This window comes from Ambystoma mexicanum, chromosome 6p (genome assembly GCF_040938575.1).
Source record: "Ambystoma mexicanum isolate Mex_15411 chromosome 6p, UKY_AmexF1_1, whole genome shotgun sequence".
Classification (NCBI taxonomy): Eukaryota; Metazoa; Chordata; class Amphibia; order Caudata; family Ambystomatidae; genus Ambystoma; species Ambystoma mexicanum.
The window spans coordinates 1,480,982,810-1,480,997,568 of record NC_090935.1 but is presented as its reverse complement, the minus strand read 5'-3'; the positions used below and the strand labels follow the sequence as shown (position 1 = coordinate 1,480,997,568).

At 44.0% G+C, this 14,759-nt stretch overlaps 1 protein-coding gene across 1 annotated transcript in view; it reads right to left on the bottom strand.

The window, feature by feature from the left end:
* The window catches only part of LOC138511071 (coiled-coil domain-containing protein 158-like), a 1,089,990-nt gene that overhangs the window by 607,084 nt on the left and 468,147 nt on the right, over positions 1-14,759 (bottom strand). The gene's annotated exons all lie outside the window — the stretch shown is intronic.

Sequence of the window (14,759 nt, the reverse complement as noted above, 5' to 3'; positions counted from 1 at the left end):
TATTTCATTGTGGAACTACCTCCAATACGGGATTTCGATACCATTTGGGTGGTGATCAATTATTTCACCAAAATGGCTATTTGTGTTCCCTGTCATGGTCTTCCATTCACTCCTGTCCTGGCTGACCTGTTTCTCAAGAACATCTTTCGTTACTTTGGCCTACCCTCGATTATCAGTTCTGATAGAGGTTCTAAATTCACTTCCCATTTCTGGAAGGCCTTGACTTCCTCCTTCCATATCGAAGGCAGGTATTCCAGTGCTTAGCATCCGCAAACCAATGGACAGACGAAGTGGTTGAATGCAACGTTAGAACGGTACCTCCATTGTTTATGCCTTCAACACCAGGAGAACTGGTTGTCTGTCCTATTTACCGCTGACTTTTCCTATAACAAGTCTGTTCACTCATGAACCGGTTCTTCCCCTTTTTATGTTCTGTATTGCCAGCATGCCAGATCCATTCCCTTAGACCCATCTTCATCAACTGACAATCCGTCAGCTCGTTCCTGTGTCCATGATTTAATATCACTAGACGATGAAATCAAAGCACACCTTGGACGTGCACAGGATCAGACTAAACAATTTGCAGATGCTCAGTGCACCCCCACACAGCAGGACCAGGCAGGGATGCGTGTATGGTTGTCCACCAAGAACCTTAAGATATCGGGCAAGAAGAAGCTCCTACCTCGCTATGTTGGTGCTTATACTATTATCTGCATCCTTAAACCGGTTGCAGTGCATCTGGATCGGTTACCAGTCATTTGGTCGAAAACCAAATGGTCGAATGACCATTTGATCGAAGTAAAATGGTCGGAAAAAAAAGGTCGAATTTTTTAAAAAAAAATTTATTTTATGGGGGGTTCCCCCCAAACCCCCTTTTTCTTTATTAAAAAATATTTTTTATGCAACCAAAACTAAAAAAAAATATAAATAAATAAATAAATTCGACCTTTTTTTTCGACCTTTTTGATTCGATCAAATGGTCATTCGACCATTTATTTTCGACCAAATGACCGGACACCATCTGGATCTCCCTTCATGCTGGCGTGTGCACCCTGTTTTTCATGTTTCCCTTCTGAAACCATGCTTGTCGGCTACTCAGTTGCCCGTTCGTCCAGCCCCCCCTTGTAGTGCAAGGGTCTCAGGAATATGAAGTGAACGCTATTCTAGACTTGGAGAAACGTGATGGGGTCTGTTTTTACCTTGTGGACTGGAAAGGATATGGCCCTGAAGATAGAACGTGGGAGCCTGTTGGGAACATTCATGCTCCCTTGTTGTTGGCTCGGTTCCATTCCTCCAGGGCTGTGTCCATGTCCTTAGGGGCGGATACTATCAAAACAATATGGTGGGAAGCCCCTTCATCATGGACATCTGGGGACAAACCTATTGAAGAAAAACCAGAATTGATGCCTCACCCAACAGCAATTATTTTACCTTAATTTTTATGAGAAAAGGAGGACTGTAGGCCACATGGAAGGGAATGAGCAAAGGATCAGTGTCAGATTTTCATTTATAAAAATGTATTATCAAATTCTTTATTGGGCAACCCCCAGTTGGACATCTTGGCCCAAAGCCTTCCTCGATCAATGGAGTCAAAAGCGGCAGTTCAATCGATTGATGCCATGAACATGCTGCCCCTTTGTAAATTCCAGGCCTCCTCTTGAATACATTTCAGGGCTAATCCATTGATATTAGTTGAATGATACTTTCTAAAACCAGTCTGGACTAGGTTTAGCGGATGGTGGATAGCTGACAATTTTTCCAAGTGAGAGAGCAGGAATGCCTAGAAGCTTTTGCAGTCGGCATCTATCAATGATATTGGACGATAGTTGCTAGGATCTGTCCTGCCCCCACACTTGAATATCGGGATCACGTGTGCTGTATTCCATGAGATAGGGGTAGTTCCTGTGCTGATGATATCCTTAAATTCCAGGAACAGGAGATTGGACCAAAGGTTACGGTCACCCTTAAAAGTAGCATTAGTTAGCCCATTAGGACCGGGTGCCCGGGAATACTTTGGTTATTAGGCCCTGAATAGTAGCTAGGTCTAATTAAGGGTCCCAGCTACCGTTTTTCTTAACTGAGGTTACTGTTAGAATATCACTGGTCAGCACAGGTGGTCCAAAACTATCTTCAAAGAACTTGACCCAAGCACATTCAGAGATGCAATTGAGCTGGGATACAGTGTAGTTAGGGTCTTGGCCGTTCACAAGATACCAAAACACACTCACATCAGCCTTCATCAGTATACCAAGCATCAGTTCTGCATCCCGTTGTAAGGCGATGTACTTGCATGATTTACAACGGTTCCTGTAGGCCTGTTTCACCTTTCTAATTAGGACATTGCATATATCTTGCTCTGGGTGGTTGTTCCTAATCATACAGATCTCTCTCCTCATAGATTTGTTTTTGTTAGCAGCTACTGAATTGAAAACATGAGTGTGTCTAATCGCCGACTTACATCTACTCCCCTGAGCCGCCCCAATAGCAGTGACTATGCCCTCCACAAGGTTTTGGAACTCAATAGAGTTAAAACATCCCATCTTCCATTCATAGGAACACTGGTCAAGGGCGCTCCTTACCCTTGAATTGAGCTGGAGTATATTCCAATTGGACCACTTGACTGCATTCCCAGCCACATTAAATGTTACAAAAGGCTGGGTCATTGAGACCCCAGTGGTATGAAAGCAGTGGAATGTGGCCATCAGAATAGAATGGTCGCTCCAGACAGTAGACTTTACCTCAAAGGAGTGACAGTGATTCATTAGGAAGGAGTTGACAAAGATGTAATCTATCATAGAGCTGCTGGGGCCTCTATGCCATGTATTCCAATCCACTGTGACGATTCGGTTAGAATTGACTCCCACAAGAGGATGGAGACCACTCCCCTGCAACCCCAATCTCCATTTGCAGCCTTGTGATCTTTTTGCCGACACCCCCTCAATTATGTCATCCCCATTCCATAGGGGTTAATGTTGGTCACAGTCAGCATTAAGATCTCCAAGCACCATAACTCTTCCGTTCAGATTTCTCTCTGTCCAAAGATCAATAATATTCCCGATAGTGCCCAGGAACTCAGATAAGGGTGCTATCCCTTTATGCCAATAAATGTTGATAACGAGGACCTTACTCCTATTGTTGCCATTGTTGTCTAACTGACTCAAGAGAGATTCATCTGAGCCATAAGCGAGCGGAGCGTGGGAAGCGGCAGTTATGGCTGTGCGGCTTGACGTTCACTGATCTTTCTAGGTCCCTTTCTCTAAGTAACGTGGTCTGGCAGACGTGTCGGCTGAAACTTCGGGCAGCTTTTCTCGCGGCACGGCTTCTCTCGCGGAGATCACGGAGACCGTGGCTGCGGTCGGAGACCTTAAGAGGTGCCAGCTCTGAAAAAAACAGTGCCCAGGATTGGGATTGACTCATGTGCCCTGCCCAATAGACCGAGCAGACCTAAACCGGCAGCTGGTGAGCATTGGAAAAGTATGTTAGGTATATGTGCAGCATTGCCGCTCTCTGTTTTGTTTATCGCTCCTTTTGGATGTACAGCGTAGGCAGAACAGGACAGACTGAGAAGTGTGCGGTCGTTCACACAGGCTTAGTTTCCCTTGGAGAAAGGATCTTCCCTGGAGAGAGGGGCTGCACACACACTTGACTGGCCTCTCACCCTGCTGGCGCACTGTTCAATCATAATTTGTGTGGGGAACAGTTTACTTTATGGCAGCCAGCACAAAAGGGGACATCTATAATTTACGCTCAAGGATTCAGGAGCAGCCCATTCATTCCCCTATGTGTAGTAATAAAAGTCCCATAAGTCAGATCGGAATGGAATTGGGACAGGTTGGACTTCTATCTTCTCTTTCCTCGACAGGAGGTTCTGACCCTCAGTACCCGGAGAAGACGAAGATTGCGGAACATGCGACCTGAACCCAAACTGCCTATAACTCTGCAGCCCCAGGGACTGTTTTAAAAAGAGAGTATAGTAACTCCGTTGTCCTCCCTGCTCATGAGGGGTGTGAGACTCCCTTAGGAAATAATATGGAGCACTGGAAGTCACCCATTGCGGTCCCTCAAGAGGAGACTGGATTTCCTCCATCCTCCTTAGACCAAGCTATACTCGATCACTGGCCGGATTTTATGGCCAGCATTGCCAAGGAGCTATTGCTTTGCACAAGCCCCTTTGATTTAGGTCTCCTAGTGGATTCTCTTAGTAAACTTCTGGTGAATCCAAGTTCTCTGAGCATGAACACGGCCTCACAAACTAATTAATCCCTCTACTTAAATGCTGGAATTGGGACAAACAATGTGATAAGGCTTGTCAAATCAACCTTCAAAAAGAGCTACTAGATAAGGCCTCACAAGCGGATCATTGTAGTAAGACAGTTGAAGTACTGCACAGTATCTCAATGAATAAAAGCAGCATAACTACAATCTCAAACACTGTCAACCCCAACTTGGAACCAGCTCACTACTATTGCAGGGGCACATAAATCAGGGCAAGATGCCCACATATCCCCTCCACAGACGAATGTTCTTCCGAAGTTGGTCTCCTCCCAGAACCTGCGTATTAGAAAATGTCGGATGCCCAAAATAGAAGATATGAGTATTCAGGATTTTGTCCTGGACCAGAGAAATGTTATTATTACTAATATTACCAAGGTTAATGGCCATGAACCCAAAGAAGCCCTGCGGCTTAAAGTTCTAGCATGGCTAAGACAGAGAACTGGACCGGGTGTGTTCAGGTTATCAGATCTTAAAATCCTTCATAGGATGGACCTGAGAGAATGGAGCTCACATGACAATAAGGACTGCGTCCTGGTGGGGTGCGGGTCCAGTTCCCTACCTGCCTTTCTAAGACTGTGCAGATGTATGCCGAGGGATCCACCAGCTGCAATTTGATTATTTGATTATTTATTTGGTTTCTCTATGCCATGTTTTTTGTTGATTGTTTGCTTTGCATATTGCTTTGGTTATATTTTTTGTTCATTCTTGTCTCATGTTGAGAACTGTTTGTATTGTTTGTTTCTTGTTGTCTGCGCCCTTAAGCCTTTTGGGTACCTGGAGCGCAATACAAATAATAAACATAAACATAAACACATACATAGTTTAATTCCCAGGGCCCCAAATGGCAGATTTTGAATATTAGTTCCCTTCAGCCCCCAAGAATTATCAATCGCTATCATCAGTCCCCCAATGGTCTACCCCCAGGTCCTTGTTTACCAGGTTGAGCAAAAATAGTAAAACCATCTAGAATAGGGGCAGAGATAAGCCAAGTCTCCTGTAAGCACACACAGTTGGCTGATCTTAGTTCGTTAACACAATCCTGATCAGTGAAGAGGTGTGAATTACCACCCGGGAACTGATCATGGGACCAATTTCTGCCACAGAGAGGAGATTATTGTTGCCCACTCTTCTTCCACCCACTGAACCTCAATACCCATCTCCAATAAAGCCTCCCTCTAAGTTAGGATGAGTTCTCCCACCAGTGGAGATGCCAGGTCAATGATGCTCACACCCATTTGGCTGTTCACTGGGAAAAAAACTCTTTGAATATCCTTAGATACCATAAGGACAAGTGGAGCTATTTCAGCAAAGATGGTCAAGATATTGGCACGATTCAGACAGATGTTAATAGTTGGATCCATGGTGCTGCTAAGTTGGATTTGTTAGAGGATGCCTTTCTTCTCTCCATTAGAGGGCCCTCTATCCGTGGGAGATTATCTGAATTACCCAATTTTAACTTTTCTGGCAGAGGCACATATTTGGGGGGAGATAAAGTCTTTGTAAAATATCCCTTACACCAGCCGAAATTCAGGGGTGGGTAACAATATCCGGGATGTCAACCTGAGGCTCCAAGAACCTTGATTTGCCACCCCCACAACCCATAATCAATTTGTGGCCCTCACTTAGTACCCCGACCAAACTGGGCAAGGATAGTTAATTCTCAATCTCCTTACACAGGGAGGTCTAGCTAAGCTATTCCTCCTCTGGTTGGACTGTATCGCACTTGAAGTAGAAGCCCCCCGACAGGGTCCCCAAATGGACTCACTTTGTTCTGCGATTCCCCGAGGGGGGTATTGTTCCCACCTTACAGAGGTAGGGATTAAGGTGGGAACAAAAGGTGGAGGTAGTACATTCAGATTTTTAAAGGCAGAGGAAGTAATAGCCACCTTTGTTGTATTACATTCACATGGGGCCTCACCAGAATCAGGCGCCTTCAAACCTTCAGAAGCCCAGAACTGTTAGCCTCCCCAGCAGCCGCCACCTGGAGGTGACTTTCCACACTAAAGTCTGTTTGGTTCATAGAGTCCGCTTTCTTTTCTACTGAGGGAGAGGCCGGGATTGGAGAATCATGTTCCACCACAGGAGACAGCCCAGGTCGAAATAAAGAAGTATGAGCAGCTCTAATAGATAGGAGCCGATTTCTACAAAAACTCTGCTTGCCTCTTGCCTGTCTCCTCTTTGGCACATTCATTCTTTTATTGTATTGGCGTTTTGCCTTAGGTATTTCAATAGACACAATATTCTTTTCACAGGTTTCCTCAGGGGGGGTACAGCATTAGAGTAACCCACCCCCGCAGGAAGAGCTGAAGCACTGTGTGGCAGGTTCTGGGCCAGATGCACATCTGAAGATGAATTAGTAGGGGATTCATTTATGATAGCGTCATCTGAGATTTCGACAATAGTCGAGTTCAGGGTACCAAGCTGGGCCGGCACACAGATCACCTGATCAACGCCCTGCATTAGGTGGTCGTGGGTGCGAGGGTTTCTGATTTCCATGCCTCCCATCCTCACAGGCCCCACTGCATCCTTACCCAGAGAGACCTCTGCTCTCAGTTCTTCTAATTTAAACATAACCTCAGAGAGTATCACGTCAGTAGACTTCAGTTCGGCCCACACATTATCATACAAAAAAACAAAGTAGCTCAAAACCACATTTAAGGCCGATACTGTTGGATGAGTCAAACAAATCCATTCATCAACTTCCCTTAGGGTATGATGGAGCGCTGATTAATCAAGTGACCCCTCCTGCCCCCCCACTGATGGTATTTGTGGATGATTAAATTGCTCAGAATAGGGAGATATTCCAGAGAGAATCTCAACCAGGGGGTTTCGGGAGTCCAAAATCATGGCCACCTCATCGTAACCAGTTACGGGCCGAAGTAGAGTCAGTGACTCAGGCTTCAGATTTGCCTCAGCTTGTTCCACCACCTCAATAATACTAACGTCTGTGAGCTCCTTCATGCCGGAAAAATTGGGATGAGACAACATAACTGAATGATCTAGCATAGCTTAGCATTTAATTGCCAGTTGAACTTTGAATCAGTGCTAGTAGTGATGGACTTGGGAAAATAGTCATCCATTACACGTTGGCCAGATATAGGTTTCGGTCCTGGGGTAGAGATAGGTGTTTGAAACCGAGGGACCCGCACTCCTCTTTCAGAGAGATGGCATTGGACTTGATGTGCACCCTGTGAGGAGGCATTGCTGAATGACAAATGTTGCGAAGACTCATTTATCCGCAGGGAGGGTGCCAGAGGATGAAAAATATGGCCTTGACCAGCTAGTAGTTTTGTTCCCAGATCCTGGTTGTTCAAGCTAGGTGGTGTTACATGAATGAAGACAGAGGGGGATATCAGCTCAGATATAGATGTATGGAAGCTTTGTTTGGTTGAAACATTTGAAAGTGATTGCCCCAGCCTTGGTACCAACACGCCCCTTTCAGTTAACACCGTAGAATTGGCCATTGTAGGTACCATTCAAAGGCTTTGAGTGGCTATTAAGTCCGGGTTACCCCAGCTGCGTAAGCCAGAACGCATGATATATACAGATGGCTGTTGGTTTAAACAACTAGGCAATCCCTAGGTCAAAGGGGAAAGCCAATTAAAGTGGCAAACCCCCACAGTCCCCATGAACACCCAGACAGGATCAGCTGGAAAGCTCAAGATTTGGCACCTAGACTGATGGCAGAGTGGTAGCCCAATAGGTACTAAATGAGTCTCACGGTAAGATCCAATAAATGGCACTGATGAAGGAGAACAGAACCAATTGTAATACCAGAAATGTGGTTCAAAGGACTAAGTCCCGCAGTCACCACAGCTTCAGGGCCACCATACAAGCGGCTACATAGCAAAAATAAGAAAATGCCAGGTGACTCCGTACAGTTACAGGCAAGTACTGAAGAGAGGTCATTGCTACACCAATAATAAGTTCCAAACCAGTTCAGCTGCTTCACTGCACTCACTACACTCAGGCACAGTACAGGAAAATACGGCTTTTGATAACTCTGAGTTGGAGAGTGCTTACAGTTTGAAAAAGAGATTTCCACATGAAATTAGGGCCAGCAGAAGAGGCTCACAAGATGGCAGAGCAACTTACCCCTTCAGGGAGGATCGTCGCGTACAATCTGAACCGCCGGTGCCCCCGAAGAACATTGGCTCCTAATATATGGAACACAGCTATGTAGCCCAGATGGAGGATAATAGTCTGCCGTCAGCGTCCAGTACACAGCAAACAGCCAAACAGTATTATGAATGTGCCCTGGACTAGCGCTGGCTTCACTCTGCAAGGGCATCTATGTTTGAATGAAGTACCCCTCACTTCCTGGATGGGTGGGGCTACACAAGCCGAGGCTGAAGCTCTTAAGGCAGGCGTCCCTTATTTCCTTTAAAGTCCTTGAGGTTCAGTGGCAACAATAATAATCCCCACAGTCCGAAAAAACAAACAAACACACTCCACTCGTGCTTGTGTTTTTCAGGGAGGAACACAGAAGGAGGCACAGAGGACAAAAGCAGCAGGTATCACAGCGTAGCACAGCACAGCCAAACAGTATTATGAATGCGCCCTTGACTAGTGCGGGCTTCAGATGGTCTCTTAATGAAAATGCAACATTTGAAAAAGCTGTGTTAAGAGATTTACACTTGATACATGATGAAAAAGAAAACAAATATATATCAACAGCTATAATTTTCCAAATTCCAAATGGAAAAAAGCCTCAATTCTTTAAAAAATGACCATTCACTTGTGATCAAAGAAGCCGATAAGGGATGAGGCATAGTGGTGTGGGATGCAAGGAAATATGACCATGAAGTCATGAAACAACTGAACAATATTGAATTCTATGTCAAATTGAGAGGAGATCCTACTGAGAGTATAAAAAGAGACATTCTAAGACTGTGCGGCACAGCCCTAGAAGAAGGCATTTTGACAAAAAAGGAGTTCTCATTTTTGACTCCAGATAAAACTAGAACGCCTCTATTCTACACATTGCCAAAGGTGCACAAAGATCATTTAAATCCTCCAGGAAGACCTATGATGTCCTTATGTGGATCCATTCTGGAACCGATTGGACAGTTTGGGGATTTTTTCTTTAAACCTGTGGCCAAAAAAGTGATGACACACTTGACGGATACTACTGATGTCATTCAAGAAATAGACAATCCGCTGTATGATATCAATTCAGAGATTCTGATTACACTAGATGTGGAATCTTTCTATTCAAATATCCCTCAAATGGAATCCCTAACTACCATGAAGAAATTCTTGGAAGAAAGAGAAGGACCACGAAAAGCCCCTAGTAATTTCCTGATCGAGCTGTTGGAGATAGCTGTGACAAGAAATGTATTTAGATTCAAATTGTCATACTATATGCAGATAAAGGGTACTGCTATGGGGGCGGCCTTTGCACTGGCTATGCAACACTATATATGTGGGAATTTGAAGAATTAAACATCTTGACTAATGTCAATCTCTACAGAGAGGCTTTGAATTTCTATAAGAGATATATAGACAATATCTTAATCGTCTGGTACTGTAATAAAGGTGACCACAATCTTGTTTCTTCAGTGGATTAATGCACTTAATCCCAATTTACGCTTTACCATCCAATCTAATAAAAAACAAATACCATTCCTGGATCTACTAATCAAAGAAGAAAATGGTCTGATTTTGGTGGACCTATATCAGAAAGAATCAGATAGAAATACTATTTTACATTATAAGTTTTCACTCTCAAGCTTTACGATCGAATATACCATATGGCCAATTTTTCAAGGCCAGACGTAATTGCTCAAAAATAGAAGATGTCACTGCCCAGGCCAATATTATACAGAGTAGACGATAGGAAAGAATTAGCCCTCTAAATTATTGAAACAATCTAAAAAGAGAGCCAGATATCAACATAGAGAACACTTACTGAATAAAAAGATTAACATCGAGTCCAGCAATGAGCGCCTTGTATGTGCCATGACATATAACACCTATCACAATCAAATCAAAAAGTAATATCTAAATACTGGCATCTGTTGCAACTTAACGTCCCCACTTTGCAAAATCCTATGTATGCTCTGAAAAAAGGAAGAAACCTAAAGGGATGGATTTCTATAGCTGATAGAGGCTCTATAGGCGAAAAACAACTGAAATTCAATACTACTTGGGGGATGTCTCCTATCATGGGACATTTTTCTTTGCGTAGGATGCTGCAATTGCAGCTCTACTTCAGCATGTACTACAGTTCATATCAACAACAGGAGTTGGTATTTAAAGAATCATACTACATGCAATAGTTGTAATGTGATATATGCAATAACTTGCCCTTGTGAAAAAACTTACATTGGTAAAATCTCTTCAGCGATCAAATTAAGAATTACAGAGCATAACTCCAAAATTCATAATAAAAACGTCAATGCACCATTGGCAGTACACTTTATTGAAATAAATCACAGTTTTGATGGCCTCAAATACTGGGCCATAGACAACATTTTGGGCACTGATGGACTAAGCACTGCTATAAGACTGTCTCAGAGCGAACAGTCGTGGCTCTACCAGAGAGTTATGTAAGTGGTTTAAACCTACAGGAAGAATGGAATCAATGTACCATATGAATATATATATATATATATATATATATATATATATATATATATATATATATATATATATATATATGTGAAAAAACATTGTTAAAGGGACATTATGGTTAAGTTGCACTACTAAAAACCTATCAAATTCAGTGAAAAAAATGTTAAAGGGACGTTATTGTTAAGATGCGCTGTTAAAAACATATCAAATTCAGTGCAAAAACATTTTTAAAGGGACATTGTAGTTACTTTGCACTAATAACAACCTGTCAATATAATGGTTACAAGTAAAACCTAAAAACCCCAGAAATTTGCCATTTATGTATGGTAAGCTAAGCAACCATAACTCGCGCCAACACTGTGCACTGCAAGGACTAAAACCCATAACACAAAAGATGACATCACAAATGTCATTGATGACATGATTGATGACATCACATGTCTGGCTCCCTTTTTTTTCTTTACTGACATATATAGGCCAGGTAGTTTTCTTCACTGACAATCAGGAACTAAAAATGCAAAAGGAACTATATTTGTAGATCTTATACTTTTCATATGTTCTTACACTACTTTCCTTAGGGTCCAGTCTCATCATATGATACATACACATAGGGGAAGAAGCAGCCTTAAAACACAGCAATTATTTGTGTGCATGAAGATACTCAGTTAGGTTATGAACACTTTCTGGTAGTACTGCTGCTTTTTTGCTCACTTTACTTCCCCTGTACATTTTCATATTTGTATGTGTTGTTCTTACACTAGTTTCCTAAGTGTCCAGTCATATCATATGTTATGTTATGTTATTTTGCATTTATATAGCGCCTTATATACCATTGGTATGGTCTGAAGGCGCTGATAGGTTGAATGCCCTTGGGAACCGAAGTTCAGATCAGTAGAGAGAGTAGAGAGAATCAAAGGTGCATGTGTGCACCGCGTATGTGTGCAGCTCGTGCGATATCCGTGTAGAAGCTGCTTCTTAGCGGTAGGTGTGGTGGTTGAGAGGTCAGGAGAATGTGTTCATTCAGGCAGGTTTTATCCAGAACGGCTGTGGCTGCGTTAGGCCTGAGGAGAACGCCTGGCTGGGGGGGTGTGAGACCAGCAGTGTCAAACGTTCTTTGCATTCTAAACCATACTATATACGTCACGCAATTTTATGCGTTCCAGTCTGTACCGTGGACACCTATCCATTCTATGCACTCCAGTCTGGTTCAATACACTCTGGTCCGCTCTGCGCGGTCTTGTCTGCTCCGCGCATGCGCTCTTGTCCGCCACACGACTGTCCACTTGTCCGCACCACGCATGCCCTCTTGTCTGCCTCATGTATGCACTTTGACTGCCACTGGCATGCACTCGACTGCCTCAGGCATGCACTCCTGACTGCTTCATGCTCTACGCATTCAGTAGCTCAACATACTCATCCATTCTACGCACTCATCAGTACTGGCTGAGTCCGTGCTCGTTCGTTCTATGTATTCGTCGGCTCTATGCGATGCATCAGTTCACTCTGGGCACTCGATCGCTCCAGGCACTTGTTCGTTCCAGGTACTCATCCGCTTTATGCTCTCACGCATGCTATGTGTTTACCTGTTTTACGCACTTACCCCCTCTACGCACTCACCCCTCTATGCACGCACCCCCTCTACACACTCACCCCCTCTATGCACACACCCCCTCTGCGCACTCACCTCCTCTACGCACTCACCCCCTCTACACACTCACCCCCCCTACGCACTCATACATACATATACATAGGGGAAGAAGCAGGCTTAAAACTCAGCAATCATTTCTGTGCATAAAGTTATTCAGTTACGTTATGAAAACTTTCTAGTCGTACTCCTGCTTTCTTGCTGACTTTACTTTTCCTGTACGTGCAGATATTTCTATGCAATGTGCTCTCTTTGGGCCGGATTCATAGAATCCAGTGCTGAAAAGGTGCAAGCGCTGCACACAGAGAAAGAGCATGCACCAGCCATGGCACAAAAACAATTGCGCGGCATGCGTATTCATAGATTTCCCGAGGCATCATTAGCCGTGGCACAAGGATCATCAAGCAGCACCAGTAACGCCCCCAACACGGCCCCACGTGCAGTAAAAAGCAAGTAAAATGCTAAACACAGTGCAAGCCCCCGTGCCATCCCTGGACCAGCATACAGGATTTGTGCAGGTATTGCATGTTGTTTTGGAGCGCATAGGGTGCGGACGGGGAACACGCTGAGTTTCCATGCGATTTGGTTGGAGTGCAGACAGGGAACGCGCTGAGTTTCCACGCAGTTTGGCTGGGATGCGGATGGGGTAATCGCATGAAAACTCAGTGCGTATCACATCTGCACCCCAGCCAAATTGTGTGAAAACTCAGCGCGTACCCTGCCTGCACCCCAGCCAAATCGCGTGGAAACTCAGCGTATACCCCGTCCGCACCCTATTAGCTCCAAAACAACACGCGATACCTGCACAAATCCACACTCCCATTTCGATGCCTGCCATCCTCAAAAGCCCCAGATGTGGCACGTGCGATCCTCGACCTACTATGGTGTCCGTGGACATATGGTGCTTTGCCCACTTATGGGGGAACACACTTCAACCAGGGTAGGGGATTTCCTCTTTAGTGGTGGCTCTGAAAAGAGACGTTTATTTTTTATTTTATTTTAGAAACACCTTTTATTTTTAAGTTCTTTTCTGGGTTTTTTCTCTTCATTTCCTCCTTACTGCCTTACATCAACTTCTGCAAAGCATCCATTAGATATAAAAAAAAACAACATTTCCAAGGAACGACAACGAAACGCATCTCCACTCAATGGTCTCATAGGAGAAAACAAACATCTCAGCATTTCCCAAAACCACATACATGCCGCTATTAACAAGGCACCTTGCAGCATTTTGCTGGTGACTGATGACATTGAGATCGTTCCATAGTGCTCTTGGTATCATTTGAGAAAAAAACACCTTTGCCTTAGGGAACAGCACCATTAGCTCTTCCACGAACGACTTCAATACAGGAACCAAACTTGGGGCACTGATTTAGCCCAAATGCTCTCCTCCACAGTGCACCACCAAAACATCAGAACGGCCAAAGATACCCATGTTTCTACAATTAGCAAGCACTGCCTGCAAATTGCGGCCGGGCACACTGCACCATAAAGCCTCCATGCCTGGAAAACCAAGATCTGCAGAAAACCCTCTTGCCTTTGCATAGCTCTCCAGATCACATACAAATGAATCACCCATGATCCACAAAGTAACTGCAGCCATCTTCACTGCACAACCAACACAGCAATGAAACAAAGTATTGCCATCTTTTCCTGTTAAGCACTCCCTGAACACCTGATTGGATAATCCCCATATTAAACTCCCATTTCCATTCCAATCATGCTAACAAGCCACAGATGCAACACGTGCGATCTGTGGACTACTGCACTGTCTGTGAATCTTGTAAGACAGGGGCAGACCTTCTTCCCTTTTCACTTGCACTTTACACCACAATCTCATTGGCTACTGGTAAGCAGTCACACAACCATCCACCCAACACATCCAATACCTCTACATCTTACTCTATCATCTCTGTTCAACACTCCAGATTTACTGTTAAACAGTCAGAGTACAGGTCTCCTGTGATTGCAAAGCACCTCCAGCAAAAAGTACTGTACAACTATCCAAGATTTCTGCTTGAAGATTCATTCACATATCCATCCATCAACACAAACGACATGTATGAATATTTTGTGTACAGTACATTTGCAACTCTGTTACAAGTGCTTGTGAACAGGGTACCTGCCACTTACCCTCCATAACCTACTCAAAAGGCATACTGTCATTTATCCCATCACCTATCATCAAGTGGCAATTACAATGGTATGTGCTTCGAAAGTTTGCATTTACCCACATCACCCATTCTAATGTGCAAACTGTTAT